Genomic DNA, 20,079 nt, shown 5'->3' on the forward strand with positions numbered 1-20,079 from the left:
AGATATCTCAATCACATGGAAAATTATCACTTGCATTTTCTAAAATCAGACGTACACTATTTATCACCATTATTTCTTCGTATTCTAGGCGACAATAGAAAGACCTTTGAAAGACAATCTAACACACACACACACACACACACACACACACACACACACACACACACACATATATATATATATATATATATATATATATATATATATATATATTGATAAAGGAAAAAAAGGACTTTGACGTCAAGAAACTGTGATATGATTGGTCCTTGATGCTTATCTGAGCTTATCTGCCCCAAGACAAGCAAAGACGTTTGTGTTTAGTTCTAAAAAGAATATAATCACAGGCGACATTTCTATGCACTATATTACAAAGGATTACAAAGGAAAAAGCATGCCGGCCGGAGACCTTTTGGTCCATAACTAGGTCAGATATGAAAAAAAAAAAAAATGAATAGGTAAATAAATAAGTTAATCAGTTAAATAAATAATGATAAATGATAAATAAACAGATATGTAATAATAAATAAACCAATAATAATAAATAAATAAATAAAATAAAATAAATGGTAGACATTACAGCATAATACTTAGATGTTTATCTAAATGAAAATTAAAACTTTGAATTGCACTGCACTGCACTGCCTCTGCAGGAAGTTTATTCCATTCATTAACTACATGGTTAGCGAAGTCGTTTCTACCCAGTTCCAAATTAAATCTACTTCCTGACAGTTTGAGACCATTATTTCTTCTCCGATTCGAATTCAGTGTGAAAAATGCGTCACTTTTGATGTTGTCTATTCCCTTTAGAATCTTAAAGACCAGTATCAAATCACCCCTGAATCTACGCTTTTTTAGGGAAAATAGATTCATAGTCAATTTTCGTACAATTCATTTCTGATTTTTAGAATAAGTTTTGTGGCTCGCCGTTTTATTTTTTCCAATCTGTCAATGTCTTTAGTGAGATTCGGTGACCATACGGAAACAGCATATTCCAAGTGTGGACGAACTAGCGATTTATATAGCTTGTTGATGACAAAGACTTTTAGAATCAAAATATCGTGCAATCAGTTCTAAATATCATTTGCCTTCTCTGAGGCGGATATACACTGCTTAGATAACTTGAGATCATAACTGATATATATATATATATATATATATATATATATATATATATATATATATATATATATATATATATATATATATATGTGTGTGTGTGTGTGTGTGTGTGTGTGTGTGCATGATAGTGAGAGCCCCCCAAGATGATGAAGAAGAAGAAGAAGAAGAAGAAGAAGAAGAAAACACTAGTGTTAGGAATATATGACAAATTGGTGTAGATCACAGATATAAAGAAATAATCGTTCTAGCAAAGAATCTATGATAACTCATCCTTCGTAACTATTCGATTAAGACACATAGACACATAGAAGACTTTCTGGAAGAGGCTTACGCCTGTGACTCCAGATCCACATTTACACTTTGTGGTAGCTTGTGGTGGATCTTTGCTTTATAATTGTATTTTAGTTCTTGGCTTTGCCAGAATTTGTCAAGTCTACCCGCATATTGGTTGACTGATTTTGCTGCAATCAACCATTCAGGCAGCTGGTTCCAATTATTGAGAACCCTACACGGGAAAGCCGTGACCTTGTATCGAATAATTTCAGTGAGTTTCCCCTGCTTAAGTTCTCTTCCCTAAGCTTCGATATGCCTTAAGTGCAGTCTCCATCATATTTTCCTGTCAGTATCTTGTAGGTTTCTATCATGTCTCCCCGTGCTCTTCTACATGCCAGTGTTGGTAGGTTCAACCTCCTTTGTCTTTCTTCATAGCTCAGTCCTTTGAGCTCAGGCACCATTCTTGTAGCCCTTCGCTGCACATTCTCCACCATCTCAATATCTTTTACCAAGTGAGGATTCCAAACTTGGTTAGTATACTCAAGATGTGGTCTCACCAATGCTACAAACAAAGACTTAAATATTGTTGCATCCAATGTAACAAATGTCCTTCTGATTAGTCCCACTATTTTGTTAGCTTTATTTACTTTCTCTGCCAGGTGATCCACACAGCTTAATTTATCATTAATTATTACTCCCACATCCTTCTCAGAAGCAATTTTTTTCAGCTGTTTCTCCATTCGGTAGCCTTGATCTTCAATATTCGTTCTTCCTATTCGCATATACTTGCACTTATCCGGATGAAAACTCAACCATTTTTCTCTCCATGAGTATACCTCCTGTACGTCCTGCTGCAGCTTTTGACAATCGTCTTGTTCTTTTATGCATCTAAATATCTTTGTATCATCAGCATACAGGTAAATCTCACTGTCATTTATCATACTCTCAGGGAGGTCATTAATGAATATAACAAACAACGGTGGTCCAAGAACAGATCCCTGAGGCACTCCAATTGTCACAGGCTTCCATCCTGACATTTCCCCCTTCACCACCACTCTTTGATGTCTTTGTGTTAAAAATGCTGCAATCTATTCTAGATATTCCGATTCATAACTTCTACTGACAATTCTATTCATCTCTGACACTATAGGGCTATTTTCTATTTTGCTAAATAACATCGCCTTTTCTTTTCAATCCACATTTAGACACGAGATTGAATAAAACTATTTCGAATATGTGACCAATTATTGGAGTTTTTGAAGAACAGGGGCCTTCATTGCCCCTTTGGAAAAATAGTTGTCCCAGTTTTGCCCTTTTAAAGAAAAATTGTCCCATGCAAGGTTAGGTTTGTGTAAACAAGACCTTTGAAAAATAGGGGTCCCGGTTTTGCCCATTTGAGGAATAGGGACCTCAAATCAAACGGGGTCCCTATTCTTCAAACCTCCCAGTTATATAATAAGTATTTAGTACCACTTGTGAAGAAAGTCTTCGCCCACTCAAATTAGATTGGTTAAAGATAAGCTTCAGATCCAACTCCCCTGTAAATCGATAAGAACGATAACGACATTGGACAAGGAGTGTCGCGTTAGCGTCGACATGACGTCATGACGTTAAGCCCCGCCCACGATGTTACCGATATTTATCGTTTTATATATTCTATTTTGATACAGTATTCATACAGGAAAGAAGGGCTTTGTCAAGATTTAGAGTTTATTCTAAGCCAGAATGATATGACGCAGAAGTTGAACGATAATCTTCCAGTAGTCTTAATTCCAGCTTCAAGATATTACCAGCATCGATAACTTTATTTATTTATTTTTTGTTAATGCACTTGCACAAGGAGTGACTTATACTAACCAGAGAAAAATATATTACTTGTAAAAGTTAGTCTGTGAAATATACATCATTAAAAAATAATAACACTTAATGAAATTTAAGAATAAGGATATCATTAGCACTAACAAAGAAAGAATTTATGCCAAGTTGAATTCAACAGAATATTGCATCACACCGCCGAAGCATAGAAACTGGCAGTCAGTATTCCATGGATACCCTCCTCTCCCACGTACGCTCGTGGCTTAGTCCCCTAGCCCCTTAATTAATAATAGTAACAATAATAATAAATTTCCTCCATATAGTCGATATATTAGCAGACTGCCAAGTCCTTACAGAGATAATAGATTTTGATTGCGTAATAATTGGATGTTGTAACACCTAGTATAAGAGCACGAGACAACGAGAAACACGCGCTGTATCACGCTGCTTATTACAACACACACACACACACACACGCACACACACACACACACACACATTGATTAGACCAAAACTGGAATACGCAGCGACACTATGGACACACAGTGCTAAAAAGAATATTAGGAAACTAGGAAGAATACAGAGAGCAACGACAAAGTTGGCACCAACTCTTTCCAAATTAACATACGAACAAAGATGATCGAAATTGGAACTACCAACACTGGAGCAGAGAAGAGAAAGAGGTGATCTACTGACTATATTTAGAATCATGAAAGGAATGGGAATCCTTGATAAGAATGATCTACTAAAAATGACAATGGAAAAATAAGAGGTAATGAAAAGAAACTCAAAAAGGATAACTATAGAAGAGATCGGAAAAAGAATAGCTTCCCACACAGAGTGCTGGATATCTGGAATAACTTAGATAAAGAAACAGTGTGTGCAAATACTATTCAAGATTTTAAGAAAAAAAAATGATGCTGAAAGATACAAAGACGGGTCATCACGAGCATAGCTCCCTTCCCGTATAATACAACTAGGTAAATACACACACACACACACACACACACACACACACACACACACACACATATATATATATATATATATATATATTGCAGAAAAAACATTGTTTTTTCTGCGAATTATTTCCACGTGTGCCTTGTGAATTACTGATATATATATATATATATATATTATATATATATATATATATATATATGTGTGTGTGTGTGTGTGTGTGTGTGTGTGTGTGTGTGTGTTATATAATGAATATATCTCAGCAGATACATCAGTTATATAATATTTCTAATTATCTATTTATTTATATACCTATTTTACTCAACCCAAACAACACGTATCTCACGGAGTACAGGGGTTGAAGTAGTTAGCTAGACAGTAGGCGATAACAACAAATACAAAAGAAAACCTAGGACCTAGAAATTAGGAAATCTAAGGAGAAAGATAAGAGCCAAGCCTAGTACAGATCGGTCAAGGACATTTATATTTACAAATACAAATCTCTCTCTCTCTTTACGAATTCCCATTTTCCATAGCGGACACCGGTTCATGATATTCCAGTTATGCAAATACTTATTTCATTGTTATGTTGGAACAACAGTGTACGCGAAAATCACGTATTATAAAAAATTACTGTTGAATTACGTTAATGGTCAGTCACGATAAATATATTTGCATAACTCTGATATGTCGCGGATCACTTTCGAGTATCTAATATTTTTCTTTTTCTGTATTTGTATATGTATTTCTTTATTTGTGTATTTATCTATCTACTTTATTATTGTTCTACGAAGGTGATAGAGAGGGTGAGCTAATGGAAGCCTCCGTTTTCTATAGACTACCAACATTGTGTTTCCTCCCGTCGATGGTAAACATGCCACAGTAGCAAAGTTGCAAATAATTTCCAATATTTTACTATGATTGGCTTATGTACATTACTTTAAAAACACAAAGCAAATAAATTTAACTTAACAAAACTCCCTCAAACTAAACGATAACTCTTAATCATTTGAAATGAGGTTAAGAAAAAAGTACAATCATTATGGCAAGCAACGACCTGCGTCTAGCAAGACGACATTGCGTCATCACGAATCTGATGACGTCACGTTTCGAGCCTCTCCAGAGCATCAATGTAATCACAAAAGAAACTGATATTCAAACCCATTGCATAAGACTGAATCTATATTGTTTTTCCGTTAAAAATGCTAGTCGTGCAGTGACTTGCATGTTCCCCTGTTCTGTTATCGACACCAACGAATAAGAACTAAAGAAAAAGTGTATATATGATTTACTTTCTACTGATATTTACACTTCGTGATCAAATGGATCAGTCGACTGTGGCACTTTTAAAAGACCAAAAGAAGAAAACGTTCTCCTAGCCGGCTGAACATTACTGAACAATGTTCATCGGTTCAGTGAGAATGAGAATCCTAAAAACATAAATTATTCTTAAATATTTATCACTTATCTTTAAATACTCATTTCAATATGACCGTTGTATATTCAAATATTGTTTGTGACGTGTGTGTGTGTACCTAATTGTAATATGCTGTGTTCGTAATATTAAGTCTGGTTTTAGTGGTCAAACTTGGCATACGCACACACAAACACACACACGACTTGCACTGCTGTGAGACAACAGGTGTGAGTGCCTAGCTTACGACCTGTTTCCGACCACCTTGAACGGTGGCACTTTGGTTAGCGCCATGGTTAGCGCAAGGTGGCTATTTCATTTTCATCTTCATGTGGGGGAGATTCATTCCAATTACATTGTCTTGAATTCTTTTTATAAAGAGAGGAACAGCACAAATTAGCCTGGTCGCCGGTGGTCGGGAAACAGCTTTGTGTGATTGGGCCCATAAGATACGTGCTTTCAAACGACGTGGATTCACCACCTTTGCCCTAAGTGCTAAGGCATCCAGGACAATGGGCACCCACCGAAAGCTTTTGAAAATCGCTGTGGATCATTACAAACTGTTCCCGACTCGTGAGTTAAGCTTATGCTCGATGATAAGCAACAACTGCTACATGCACTGGATGTCCTAGTTCATAGGGCAAAGGTTGGTATAGGTCGCAGACACGTCTTCAGGTATAAACTGGTCTTGATATTACAATAATTCTAATTTGTCCCAATGTTTTGTCCTATCGTACATTCGGAAATGAAAAGTAAGACATTCTAACGTCTCTTCAATTTTCGCTCAGATACCGCACATTTGAAAAGGAAAAAAACGAAACATTCTGACGTCTCCTTAGTTTTCGTTCAGCTGAGTCATAAAATCCGTTATAACTCAAATACGCGCATGGTTTTGAATGATTCTTTAAGGAGGATGGAGTGAACTTGAAGAGACGACTGAGGATAAGATGAAAGGATGGAGAGAAAGGGGCTTTGAATAAGAAGAGAACGTCTGTTGAGCAGGCAAGGGAGAAGGCAGGAGATAAGGGCGAGTGTAGGTTGGTTGTGTATGGATGATATTTAGTAGATTAGTGGAATAGCTAGGACAGATCACTCGCTCGCGCGGGATTGGTAGTTGTAGGAGGGGGAGAGATGTCTGTATGAAAATTATTTGGGATATTTATTTCATGGTGTGGCTTTGGAGGTGTGGGCAGGAGAATTGGGGTTAGAGGGTGGGATTAATATGCGTAACCGTGAAGTTACATAGAAATATTTATTCTTCTTATTCTCATCCAACAAAGAAAACGAGTAGGAGGCTTAGTCTTAGGGAAAGATAGAGAAATTTGAAATAATTTTAGTGGTAGGTAAACTGAAATGAGATGTAGTTGGAGAGAAAGTTAGAAATGAAAATAATTTCAGTAGAGGAAAAAGTTTATGTAGATGCTTGTGCATGTGGTTGTGTTATTTTTGTTTGAGATATGGTTGTGTGTGTATTCTACGCATAGAGGGATGTTGCCTCCAACGTGTGTGCTTACAGCCTGACAATGGGCTATATACATTATTATTATTATTATTATTATTATTATCATCATCATCATCATTGTTATTATCATTATTATTATTGTTATTATTATTATTATTATCATTATTATTACTATTTTTATATTTTCATTATCACTATCGTTATCTTTATTATTATTGTTATCAGCGGTCAAAGCTGGTGAAGGTATACATTATTGATATGCGCGGCTATACACGACTTATCGTGTGCACCGCACGTGGGAGAGGCGCAGCTGACAGATAGTCTGTACGGTGTGGTCTAGGTGTAATGTATTCTATTAGGTGTTTGTGTCTGTCGTGCAGTTTTTCTAGGTGTCTCGTGTGAAGTTTGTGTTTGAGTTGGTTGAGTGGACGGATTTTAGAAACTCGGTGTAGGGACACAGCGGTTCTGAAGTCACTCCATCGCGAACCCGTGATGAACTTGAAAGCGGCATTCTGAACCCTCTGATGGTCGTAGTTGTTAGTGGGATATTTAAACGCGGCCCAAAGAAATTTCTCACCATTTTCTCTATTTTCCGCGCGAGGGGACGGGGAGAGAATGATGGATGGAAGTGGATGCATGCTTTGATTAGGTTACCTCCTTTATAAAAGAGTTACTAAGTATTTCAGCGGCTTTGACCCATCGTTTTTCGCTCATATTTCCGAAATAACCATTCACATCAGTATGATATATTAGCACAGCCTAATTCACACCCTGCGCTAATTTTTTACGTTATAGTGCATTCACAAGTGTATTTGATTACGGCGTTTACTCTTGATATTAAGTGTGTCGTAGCCGACACTCGTGAAGTAAATCGAACAGGTGAAGTGACGTCATCACAAACTACCTCGTGTATCCCAACTTCACTTGTTCGATTTACTTCACTGGTGTCGGCTACGACACACTTAATATCAAGAGTAAACACCGTAATTAAATACAATTGTGAATGCACTATAACGTCAAAAATTAGCGCAGGGTGTGAATTAGGCTGTGCTAATATACCATGCTGATGTGAATGATTATTTCGGAAATATGAGCGAAAAACGATGGGTCAAAGCCGCTGAAATACTTAGTAGATGCTCTTGATATACAGTATAGATATATTAATTCAACAATCATACTCTATTCGTATACATTTTCTAAATAAATAGGTTTGAATATTCCGTTACGTTGTATGATGGAAGTCTATCACTCAACTTTACCTCATGGGATTTCACTCTTCATAAAAACAATTGTGATCTTGTGCGAAGTGTTGCATAACGCGAGCATGTAAGAACACGCCACTTATTATTATTTTTTTTTTTGTATAACTTTTGTTTCCAGTATATTGGTAGTGTGTCTTGTTACATTATTTATATCATACTAAAGAAAGCAATCTAGAATTTATTTTTTGACAAGAAATTTGAAGTTAATAAATTCATAAATTGAAATTCATAAATCTAAATACGAAACTGGCATCGTCACTTACCAGTCTGTATGCAGTTTCCGGTCAAGAAGGAACTTCAAATACTTCAAGATGTTTTATGATAATAAACGATCACAGAAAACGTGAAACTATTTCACTTGTTCCTGCAAAGTTTCCTAACGCAAAAGAGGGTGTCACAACAGCTGACAGAAATTTAGACCAAATTCACGCCAAAATCTCAACCAGCTTCCCTCACAAGACGACATGTGCAACTGTGGGCGCTTTCCTCTCCTACGCTGTTTTATCACCTTCGTTCTTATCGGTAATACAGCCAGGCTTTATCGTTCAAACCACCTATGATGTAATGATAACGGCTAGATGAAGTTTCTTATCGATATTGGTTATTAGATCAAGGCGCCGTCAAGCAAGCGTCGACGCCGGGCAGAGAAAGAAGAGAGAGGGACCTTCGCCTGAAATGACAACCGCCATGATAGCATTTTCTGCAGACGACGCAGCGCGTTATACCTTGTGTATCGGTATAGGTACCCGGGAGCCACTACCCAGAGTGTTTGTTTATAGCTGTAGGTCGTTGAACTTATAGGAAGGCTGGCTTAACTGGTTCAGTAATATAATATGCAGTTATGTTCATAAAGGCTCTGTCACTCTCTGGCCACGCGGACCTTGAAGCAACTGGTGGCATGGCGGATCCAGGATAAAAATTTGGGGAACGGCTGACATGAATTTTGTAAATATAGATGACGCTTTGGGGGAGCTGACTCGAATTTTGTCAATAGAGATGACGCTTTGGGGGGGGGCTAACATGAATTTTGTAAATACAGTATAGATGACGCTTTAAACAGATGTACTTTCTAGCACGAAGACAATGATTTTGAATAGAATCTTAATGTTCTCACTTGATTTAGTTTCTTTCAAAATATTGTCAGTGGCGGATTAACCATAAGGCAAACTAGGCACATGCCTTAGGGCCACAAAAAAATCCAGGCTATTTCTGGCAGTCCAAAAACATTTTGATTATGACAAAGAGAAAAATGTTACGTGTCACTTATCGGTAATTAGCCACGTTGTGAAAAGTCTGAAGTTATTTACTGTTTTAAGTGCTTTGGCTGTAAAACGATCCACAATGAGTCAGCACCGCCTGGGTGCTACTCTCAAAGCAAGAAAAGTGAAAATTTAATAATGTGTACAAAAACACATGTATGTAGTAGTACCTTACCTTAACATATGTAAAATTGATAAGGTTTTGTTTAGAAATAAATGTTTACTAATGGATATTTATTATTGTACAATAACATAAATTTTATCATTAGTTCAGGCCATATTTAAAAAAAAAAATCTTGAAATTTGCCTTAGGGCCACAAGAGCCTTAATCCGCCACTGAATATTGGGCAAAAGTAATACTTATTCTTACATCTTTAAATATTTATCCTCAATAATATTTTGAATTTCCTTCCAATTATTCTCACCAAAGTGTTTTATTAAATACGGGGGGAGGGGGTTCTGCTACTGTATTACCGATTTCTGCCACTTCCCGGTGTACAGCTACACAGAAAACTATCGTTAGTTAGGGGTGTCGAAACATTCGCTAATGAACAAAACCTTATGATACCGAAGGGTTGGTATTTCTGGGGTTCGAATTGTTCGAATTCCTTCTGAATGAATATGAATCGAATAATAGTTCCGGAGTTCATATGGATTCACTATGACATGATAATCTTATTTCCGATGGAGACTTCAACTTGTCTCAAATAGTTTCGTTGTTTTGTGTCAAAAATATTAGAGTGATTTAATAACTATAGTTTTATATGAAGCTGTACACGTAGGTTTCTTGACCTCTGCAATGATGTAATGAAAGAAGAACCGCTCTTGGATCCGCCACTGACTGATGGTGTTGCTGTTGACAGTCTCCTCTTTTATTTTATTCCACATCTGTATCACTCTAGTAGAGACAAAATTTGACCTGACGCTGTTGGAACCGGTACTTGTATTGGCTACCTCATGTGTAACATGCCAGCCTAGGCTCCAACGTTTAAACGGTTACAGATGTTGCGGTAGTTATTAGTGCTGAATATCTTGCTGTTCTTTGGAACCTCTAATCAAACCATGACAGTTTTAGAAAATTAATATTTTTAGTAAAGTTCTCAGTCAGTAAGGCTAAATGAGTTAACTACGGATGTCGATAACTTATCTTGACAGCATGAACTACGTCGTCTATCACCGGTCATTGCGACATAGAAGCCTTGCGACCAGCTATCTTACTACACTCTGTTTATGTTGTGCTATTGGTTGATTATACTCTGTTTATGTTTTGCTACATGATTGAAGATATCTGAGTCTGGCATTTGCTGAAATAAAGTTACCATGTGTGACGACACACAATGGGATAAATAAGATAATTCTAAACTATATGAGAAATAGCATATCTCAGCCGTGTGCCAATTTTCCTTTTCCTATGGCGTCTGCCAAGCTATTTCATTCATTTCCGTGGGACCCTCTCGATTTTGAAGGTAAAAGCCTTTTGGTCTAGATATAGACATGTGAAAGTCTATGTAATGATTATACCAATTGCTCTAGTAATTAGTATCATACACATTCAATAGATGGCCTTCCCTTCGCTTGAGTTGAGCTGCGCAATCACGTTTTTTTTTTCCTTTTCTTTCTTTTATTATCATTACTTATTTACTTATTTATTGCCGTTTTCGCTATGCTGGATCACCGAAACTCGATCAATACATCTCCCAAGGACACAACGGAGCAGAGATCTTCCTTATCATCACCGTCTGCAGGAGGGAGGCCTTGTCTCTCTGTACGAGACTGAAAAGCTTATTCATTCTATCGCCATATTGCCCTACTTTGGGTTATTTCTATAAATTACTTATACAGAGGGAATTATGTATTTAAAAATATTACGTGATTACGTTGTTTGAATGCGCGTTTCCATATGATTGGAGAACAAGATGATCTAATAACCATGTTAGAACTTGTGGAAGAAAAATAATTATTGTTTTCCTTAATTTTTTATGGATAGACTACGGACATTTTATTTTGTTATACCATTTCATTTTATTTTTGATCTATTTGTTCGTAAACTTTTCGATTTTATATAATTCTAGTTTTATGATATTTGCCCGAGGATCAGCTAGTAATACAATGCATCAACAAAAATTCAACAAACTTACAAAAGATTCTGAGGTTATGAGGCGCTGTTGGGTAGTCAAGACACTTTACACACACACACACACACACACACGCACACACACACACACACACACACACACACACACACACACACACACACACACACACACACACACACACACACACATATATGTATATATATATATACATGTGTGTGTGTGTATTTACCTAGTTGTATTTTACGGGAAGGGGAGCTATGCTCGTAGTGTTCCGTCTTCATATCTCATTTTATCTAAACTATTTTTAAATTAATGTATTGTTTTTGCACACACTTTTTCATCTAACTTGTTCCAAATGTCTATTACTCTGTGGGGAAAGTTGTTATTTTTCAGATCTATTCTATAACTGTCTTTCTTGATTTTCTTTCCGTGTCCTCTTGTATTTCTACTATCCCATTTTATTAGATCCTCTCTATCAATAGTTTCTATGCCTTTCATGATTCTATAAATAGTTATCAAATCTCCTCTCTCTCTTCTTTGCTCTGTAGTTCAAGTTTTGCTAGTCTCTCTTCATATGATAGTTCTGAGAGTGTTGGTGCCAATTTTGTAATTGCACTTTGTATTCTTTCAAGTTTTGTTATACCCTTCTTTTTTTTTTTGTATTTGGTGACCACGTCGTCGCTGCATATTCCAATCTTGGTCTTATCAAAGTGACTAGTATTTTCTTCACCATTTCTTCGTCCAGGTATGTATATGTCGCTTTGATTGTTCTTATTAAATTATAAGTTTCTACAAAAAACTTTGTTTATATGTTTCTCAGGGGACATATTATTTATAATAAAAACTCCCAGGTCCTCATTTTCTACTTTTTTTATTTCTTCTTCTCCCAATTTATATGCTCCCATTATTCTTTTTTTTTTTTTTGCTTTTTCCAAATTCCATTATACTACACTTCTTAATATTGAATTCCATCTCCCACTTCCTACTCCATTCCCATACTTTATTGAGATCACTCTGTAGCGACTCACAATCTTCTTTAGTGTTCACTTTAAAAAAAAAAATTGCATCATCCGCAAAGAAGCTCACATAACTTTCAATTTCTTTATCCATATAATTAATATATATAGCAAACATTATTGGGGCCAGAACTGTTCCTTGTGGAACACCACTTATCACTTCATCCCAATTAGAGTGTTTGTCTCTTATCACTACTCTCATTTTTCTTTCATGCAAGAAGTCTTCCATCCACTTCAGCAGTTTGTCCTGTATTCCTCCTGCAGTTTCTAATTTCTTAAGCAACTTCTTATGTGGCACCTTATCAAAAGCTTTTTTCAGGTCTAGAAATGCACAATCAGCCCATCCATCTCTTTCTTGCATTACATCTATTAGCCTTGAATAGAAACACATTAAGTTTGTGACGCATGATCGTCCTTGTCTAAATCCAAATTGCCTTGAATTTAGTACGTTTTTTTTTTTAAAATGCCTTACCAATCTACTTTTTATAATTCTTTCACAAATTTTAGGTATCGTACTTGTTAGAGAGACCGATCTATGGTTAGTAGGGTCCTCCTTGTTTCCCCTTTTATATATTGGTACTATATTTGCTATTTTCCAATATTTGGAACTTTTCCTTCTTTCAATGAACTGTTTATTAGGCTATGTATTTTGTCTGTTAGTTCATTCCTGCATTCTACTACTTCCATTGTGTTTTCTGTTTCCCTTCTGTTTTTCTCTGCTATGAACCAATTCCTCACTTGCATACAGTATTCATTACTCTCCAATAGAATTTCTCTTTTTCTGACTCTGTTCTTTTCTGTTTTTTCCTTAGTTTCTAGTCTTTTTATTTTCTCCTCCTCTCTTTTCTCTTTATGAATTTCTCTTTTTATCCACACCTGTTTATATTGTTCACTGTTTGCTAGTTTCCCTGTTTTTGCTAAGATATACTCTGCTGTTGTTTGTGACCTGAATTTAACCTTAATCGGTCTGGTCTTATCTGTATTGTATTTCCCTAGCCTATGTATTTCTTCTATTTCTTTCTCTGTTTCTGGTTCATCTTCGTGAACTACTTCTAATATCTTATTAACTTTTTCCTTTTCTTCCTTTATTCTTGTAGTCCTATTTAGATTATACTTATCTTCCATCCCTAATATAATTATACATTTCTTTTTATCCGCTAAGTCTCTTAGTATATTTTTCTTCTCTCTCATCACTTTAATAACTGTGTCATTAGTTTGTTCTTTCATCTTCTGTTCCATTATACCTCTAAATTCCATTTTATTGTTCTCTTGTACTTTTTTTCAACCACTTACCTCTTTTGCTATGGACTCTTTATTCTCTTTATTACTCCTCTTCAATTCCTCATTCTCATCCTTTACTTCTCTTAAATGTCTTTTTAATTCTACTATTTCTTTAGTTAGGTTTTGATTCTCCTTCTTTAGTTCTTCCAGCTTATCAACTCTTTGAGTAATTGACTTTATTTTGTTAAACTTAGCTTCCCAATTTTCATTCATTTCTTTTAGTTTTTCCTCTAGATTTACTAGTCGGTGGGAGGTTGTCATTTTCTCACTCATTAAATCCATGGAAGTAGTTATCTTCACCTTCCATTGCGCTGCTCTTATCTATATTTCTAATCTTTACATTTTTACTAATCACATCGACTTCACCACTATCGTCAGGGCGTCTCTTGCTTACATACAGTCTGAGTTGTTCCTGGGCCTTATCTTCCCCTTCCTCATGTCCTTCCATTTTCCTCAGTAATCCCTCCCCTTCTCCTTTTTCTTCACCTTCCCACTACACCACGAGCTTTCCCCTTCCCTATTAATACAACACAGGTACTTCCTTGTCGTTGTGATCCTCGAAATTTGAAGAAATCACTGGAGTCCAGACTTCGCTGCCACTCCGACCGACGTGTGTGTGTGTGTGTGTGTGTGCATGTGTGCGTCTGTGTGTGTGTGTGTGTGAGTGTGTGTACGTGTGTGCGTATGTGTGTGTATGCGTGTGTGCATGTGTGAGTGTGTGCGCGCAATTGTGTGTGTGTGTGTGCGTGTATAAATGTGTATGGGCAAGTGTGTGTGTGTGTGTGTGTGTGTGTGTGTGTGTGTGTGTGTGTGTGTGTGTGTGTGTGTGTGTGTGTGCACGCGCGTGTTGTATGTCTGTGTGTGTGTGCGCGCGCGCATGTGTTTTGTTTAAATTACACTGAAGAATAAAATGTAAATAAAAACCGTTTCAAAAGAGAATATGGCTGCATCGATATATCTGATTACAGTCTTAACATACAGTACATTTACCAATTCAAATGACGTAGCGTTTTTTCCATCCTACAATTATCACCTATGTACAGAGAGAGAGAAAGAGAGAGAGAGAGAGAGAGAGAGAGAGAGAGAGAGAGAGAGAGAGAGAGAGAGAGAGAGAGAGAGAGAGAGAGAGAGAGAGAGAGAGAGAGAGAGAGAGAGAGAGAAAGAGAGAGAGAATTTCCTCTCCGACTGCCCTAACTCACCCTCCCTCCCTCCCTCCCATCCCTCACCTTCTTGACTCATCCTATATGCGACCTAATTCCTCGGGGCATTGCTAAGAAACAATCAAGAATGCATGGCTGAGTTGACGACCATGAGACATGTTTGTTGATAACAATGGCTGGGTGGTAGGTCGTTCGTATTCCCCCAAGGCCTTGACTCGCCTCGGATACAAACTTGGCCCATTTCTCATGACCACGGGTATCTTCAGTGTACATGTTTAAAAGAATGTACACAAAATCTCTATTAACATTCTTCTAGTATATTCTATGTAATGATAATATAATACATATATACTCGTACATAGGCTACACACACACACACACACACACACACACACACACACACACACACACACACACACACACACACACACACACACACACACACACACACACACACACACACACACACACACACACACACACACATATGTATGTATATGTATATATATGCCTAGTCCTTACTTCCGTACTGTTTAAGTCGCCTTTTACGGCTCAAGTGGGAATATTCAGTGGCAGTATTCTTTCTCCCCTGCCACAGGGTTCGGCGAAAATAGAAACGTATATTCAGAGAAATGGTAGAGTGAGGGGACAGCATAACTGATGGACAATCGCAATATGATAAAGTAGCATAATGTGTGGCTCTGCTCCGTAGGGGCGCCCCTAAAATATCTACTGTATGCTACTGAGCAGATTTTAACCTCACAATAACATGCAGCCAATAGCCTAGACGGAGTGTAGACGGGGAGTGAATTGGGTGGAAACAAGTACGTGACTTAGTTACCTTCATTATTACTCTTAGTATATAGATAGATTATGTCAGCTTGATTCTAGTGATTTTTTCCCTGAGTGTTAGAAACTAGAAAACTAGTGTAGGATCTACAACTACGGCTGAAACAGTGGCTTTCACTTTCCTGTCTGTTCGGACAATCAAGGCAAGTGATAGCGGTCGATTGTCACATGTTTCGAGGCGAGTGCGAAGCTCGAATGAGACGTGATCTTTGCCAATAGTATCACATAAGTAGGCTATGGTGCTTAAGCCTAATGTTAATTCGCTACGGACGCTCGACTATCGCGTGTTCTCGTGACGTAATGTCGTTTGTGTTTCTCTTCCAAGTTTTCCTCGTGACGTCATGTCGGTCGTCTTTTTTTTCGAAGTGAGTCGACCTGTTCTTGTTATGTAGGTCAAGGTCTAGAAAAGAACAAGTCGATTCGTTTTTGGGACAAAATAATATTACGTAAATTTTAGGTAGCGCAACAGGTTCCTCCTGAAAATAGATAAAGAATATCACATTTTTAGTTTCTCTTGGTTGAATTAAATAATTAAATCATCTGGCAGCAACTATAACATAAGAATGACCGTCGCTGTCTACGAATTAATAAAGTGCAGTTATTATTTCCGAATTCGTCCTCATCCTACTTGTATTACATTGTCTTCCATCGCCGAAAACGAAAGAAAATACAATAACAAATAGAAAAATGTATTACTGCTCCATAGGATTGTGATGAAAAGTCTCCTAATTTATTTGTTATCCTATTAAAATTCAGCATGATTAGTTATCCAGTTGGCTTTAATTTTCTTTTAATTTTCAATAAATAAAGAAGAGATTAAATCTACAAATAAATTCCGTAGAAACTTATATGTATTCTCAGGGGAGTATTTTTTTTTTTTTTTTGTGTGATGATTTTGCATTTCCATGATTTTCTTAGATTAAATAATTATCTTTTTATGAAGTGAAATAAATCTTTTCAACATATTCACAAACTATACAGAATACAGTGTATATAAACTACAGACCCAACTCTATTTATAGTGCATCTCATTACATTAATATATTTATTCTTAATGATAAATAAGTAATCATTAACATAATTATTCATTAAATTAAAATAATTATTCTCATTTATACATTGTATACATTTTTTCAAATGTGTTTCCCGAATTTCGAGGGGATTGCATTATTTTTTCTGGGCCTCATATTTAATCTTTTGTTCAATGTACGTGAAGATCTGGAGTCTGTGATCCACATCGGAAAAGTGTAAAGTCCAGGCTCAATTCAAAGGTTTATTTAAATAAGCCTGACGTTTCGATTCCCGTTCAGACGTCGTCTTTAGGGGGTACAATGGATGCAAGATCGTGAACTCAAATATAAATGGTCAATGTGGTATACCTGGGAAAGGTTCACAGTCCCAATCCCATATACAAAGCAGTACTGTTTACAATAATAAGTAAGACAAAATTAACATAAAATTGTGACACCACTTTGTATATATAATTCTTCATCACATCAACATATTACAAAGGATTACAAAGGCGGAGCATGCCGACAGGAGACCTTATTTATATATTGTGTACAGTTTTGTTTCTTTATCAAATGGGTTTCCCTCCCTTCTAGGAATCTTCATCTTTAGGCCCTGTCAGACGAGCGGGTCGGCCGCCGCGGGTGCAAAGCGGGTCAGCCGCCGCGGAACCGCTTTATATTGATTCCTATGTAAAACCTCTCGTCTGACATAGCCAGGCGGGCTGGCCGCGGCGGTTTCAAGTGGGGAAATGCGTCTCACCCGCCGCGGTCAGGCGGGTAGACCGCCCGTGTGACATCAGCCTTTTTATAGGTTAACATGTTCCACGTGATGTTGTATTTCCTGTAGCAAGATCCATTTTCTATACGACCCTTTTCCCATCCGCCTGGAAGTTTTCCTTTTCTTCTCTCATTATATTAATTTCCATAGCATCTTCCTCCAGAAGGTAAATATATAAACTGAAATTCAAGCATTTGGAATTACTTTAAACGAGATTATTTGGCAAGAATGATATCAGACATTCATAAATATGTCATATTTCAGTAAGTTATGGTCAATGATGCTAAATCAATGATGCGAAATCAAACCCCAAAACGCAAAACAATCGTCTCTTATCTTAAAGGGCAAGATAACTACGGGATGATCACTAAATCTGTTTTGTTGTCGTTATCTCTAGAAGACTTGGCAAAGTTCGTTTTCTTTCTCCTATGTGTGGTGTCTGTTGCTTCATAATATTCTAGTCCAAATCAAGGTCTAAATATACAGGTCAGACCGTTTACATTCTTCTGCGCAGCTTCTGACGTCATTTGGCTGAGTCCATTTTCTCTTTGTGATACACTGAAGAAAACTGTGAAACGCCAAGGAAGACCGGAACTATAATATTTTGTATATTATATGTATATATATTATATATCATATATATTATATATTCATATATATAGACAGGAACTATAATATTTTATATATATTTATATATATATTTTATATAATATTTGTCAGAATATAACTAATTGCGTGGAGCAGTGCGAGCGAAGGCGACGTCATTTTTGAACGACGGACCAGCTTCAACTGACAGCTATAGGACCCGCTAACCCCACTTTGAACAGCCAGGTGACGTTCACGGGCCCGCTGCGCCAATTCCCTCGAAATTCGGTCGGAAGTGGTTAGACCTTATATTCTTAGATCTTGGTCCAAATGGCGATAGTTGCGATTCGATCAAGAACATTTAATACGTTCAAAATCGTTCAGCCAATTCATTTTAGAAAAAAAAGCTGGAACCATTAGTCTTCTTGTCGCTACCAGTCTTGATTCACTTGAGTAATGAGGTGGCCACCATGCAAAGGTAGAATTTTTTCACAACAGGATCCTTCTCCGACTTTGCGACCACTGCACTAAATTAAATTTTCTTTGGCATATTGTCATTAGTTTTACAATTTGCATTGTTTTCCTGTTAATATAATTTTTTATTTCATTTATTCTTCATTATTACTAATGTAATTATAATTATCATTATCTATATGATCGGCCAGCAATATCTCTGAAATAATTTTATCAACGGCGACTCGTCCAATATGGCTCCAACTACTTCACTCAATTATAAAATGCAATTCATGTATGTCATAACCAAGTCTTCATGTGTTATTTTGAATACATTACTAAGGAAACTATCATTATAACAAAATTAATTTTTAAGCTTTACGATTCATGTTTATTCCTTGGCTCTAAATCTGGCAACAATGATCAATGGCCAGTCCAGTTTCGTATATTCATTGAATTTTTTTTTTAATAATTCGTACTTGCTTCAATTTGTTTTCAATCAAAATTAGATATTTGTTAAGTATCATCTTTACCTAGATGATATTTCGTGAAAAGTTAGATTTAAAAGAACGAGGAAGACATACTGTACACCAACTTTTTCTATTAGATAGAGTAGGACAAGAAAGATCAGTGAATAATACGACAGAGTTGATTCATACATATACCAAAGGCTTTTTCCCCCTATACGGGGGGATAGCCAAAAAGAAAAAGGCATAGAAACCACTCCCACCCATCCCATTTCCTATATATTTCACTCCCCTCCACCCTCCTCCCTACCTCTTATCTTGGCACCTCCTGTTGATGAAAATGTGAATAACTGTGGTTATGACAATATTCAAACGAATATGTAATAAATCACAGCTACATCGAAGAACCAACAGACTGATTTTATTTTTAAATGATATTACCATTTTCACCAACCACAGTGACGACTACCATCTTTTCGACCTCTACCATCCTAACATGGCCTAAGATTTCAGATACCAACTCATACTTGAATATTAGATTTGTATACACTTCTGATGTTGTCAAAACTATTTATATTTTACACAAGTCGCCATTTTTCTGGTTGCCATGCATCCCGTTAAAACTACTATGCATTCAATAAATAAATAAATAAATGAAAATATAAATAGATTAAATAAATACATAAAATAGATTAAATAAATACATAAAAATGAATAAATAAATAGATAACCAAATAAATGGATAAATAAATAAGAAATAAATTTCAATCCAATATTCTAATCACTGAACATATTTCCACCAATTAGGTTACGGGAAAAA

The 20,079-nt window shown here is 36.4% G+C and overlaps 1 protein-coding gene across 1 annotated transcript in view; it reads right to left on the bottom strand.

Moving 5' to 3' along the window:
• The window catches only part of LOC143020968 (uncharacterized), a 21,038-nt gene extending 12,246 nt beyond the window's left edge, over window positions 1-8,792 (bottom strand). Inside the window, exon 1 of the mRNA XM_076178021.1 lies at window positions 8,569-8,792. The gene's annotated coding sequence lies outside the window, so the exon portion shown is untranslated. The remainder of the gene's footprint in view (window positions 1-8,568) is intronic.
• Window positions 8,793-20,079: the final 11,287 nt, after the last annotated feature.

The sequence above is a fragment of the Oratosquilla oratoria genome, chromosome 41 (assembly GCF_046742065.1).
Source record: "Oratosquilla oratoria isolate Oo_2021 chromosome 41, ASM4674206v1, whole genome shotgun sequence".
Classification (NCBI taxonomy): domain Eukaryota; kingdom Metazoa; phylum Arthropoda; class Malacostraca; order Stomatopoda; family Squillidae; genus Oratosquilla; species Oratosquilla oratoria.